Consider the following 1778-nt stretch of genomic DNA (forward strand, 5'->3'; position numbering starts at 1 on the left):
GTGTGTGTGTATGTGTGAATGAGTGCCACAAAGTACAGTTGTTTGCAATATTAAAACAGTGTTGTGCCGCCGGCTCTTATAAAATCGACCGGCAGCATAGTTGGAGTGTGATTCACACACTGACTCACTGGCAACGCGGCTATGGCGTGTGTATATGTGTGTGTAAGAGAGAGAGAGAGAGAGTGAGAGAGAGGGAGAGAGTGAGTGTGTCGCAAGCTACACACACACACACACACACAGTCTCTGTCAGACCTGCCTTGTTCTGGTGGTGTTCTAAGAACCTCTAACCACACCACATTCCCTGGAGTTTACACCCGCAGACAAGGTTAGGAGCTTACGGGAGCAAAAGTATATCCTTCTTTACCAGTGGACAGCAAACCTTGTAATCCAGTGAGCAATTCACCCCTTTCTCCTGCTTCATGAAATTCTCCCTAAAGCTATAAAACCTCATTTACAACTTGAGGAAAAGAAAAAGACAACTTGTTGAGTTTTGGAAATGTTTAATATGTTTTATTTTCTGTATTATTGTCAAATAAAATATTCTGAATGATCAATTTTCTTGTTTTAGTTTTACACTGAGGGAAAATAAAAAGAAGATAGGGGCCAGCTTAGTCATTTTTAGATCTAAAAATGGAAAACGATGGAGGGAAACAACTGCTACTCAAAAAATAATTTGCAGCCTAATTAGATAAAACGTTTTTAAACAGGCACTGAGGACATTTAACAAAATAAGTGCAGTTTTTATTATCTGTTCCCGCCCCCAAAATTTTAGCCAAAATTTCACGCCGCTGCTCAGTGTCTTAGTGATCTGTTTACAGCTGCAGCCTGTTCTCCTTTTCTTTGATTTATGAGCCAACATGAATACGGTGTACCTGTTGTCAAGGGCAGTAAGTCAAAACAGTTATTGTAAAGTATCTTTGGTGAGTTCCAGGATCAGAGGAACAAGAGTAAATCATTAGATGCTTGTGCTTCAAACAAGGGTGCAGTATTGTAAATCTGTCGCAGTATGTCAACTATATGCAATGCAACTATAAATCATTTGATGTAGATATGGGAGAAAGTGACTTATTTACTTCCAGACACCCAACAGCGATGTCATTCCCTGTCCAGCATAAATCACAATTTGCAAAAGGTAATTGAAAATCACCACGTACCTGTATGGGAACATTTACTTACATTCTGGTTGGCTAATCCCATTTCTATTAACTGTAAAGTTACTTAAAAAAAAAAAATAGAAAAGGTTCACTGTTCTCATTGTGAATTTGATGCCATGGGCGTGCATTTTAGGCTGAAAATGATACAATGCTAAAACCCTTCCACATAAACTGCATCTTCCAAGTCAGTGGTTTAACTGAGAACATGCCTGGGGATGAAAACAGCATCCATGAGTCATCTTTCAGGAGTGAGGGTGAAGAAGGTTTAGCCGCTCCGTTAAACAATATGTTGGGTAATAATTCTAAAGCTCTTCTGAGGTCACTTTCTAATGTAAATTCGACCGACTCCTGTGAATCTAATGGACGTTAAGAATGCTTGGGCTTTTTGGGGGGGTTAAAAGGAAAGTGAGCGATGCTCAAATGCTTCACAAGAAAGTACTTCCATGTTGCTGACAGGACAGCCCACAGAAGAAGCCCCAACAACTTTATGTCATCGGTTTTGCTCCAATCTTATACGAGTTTTGTGCCAATACTATTGAAAGAACATTTTTTTTCTTCCACCAGGAATTGATTGGTGAAAGAACTCTACGGAGGTTCATCTGCAATAATGTTTATAAGGTTTAT

This window comes from Poecilia formosa, unplaced genomic scaffold (genome assembly GCF_000485575.1).
Source record: "Poecilia formosa unplaced genomic scaffold, Poecilia_formosa-5.1.2 Scaffold21, whole genome shotgun sequence".
Taxonomy (NCBI): domain Eukaryota; kingdom Metazoa; phylum Chordata; class Actinopteri; order Cyprinodontiformes; family Poeciliidae; genus Poecilia; species Poecilia formosa.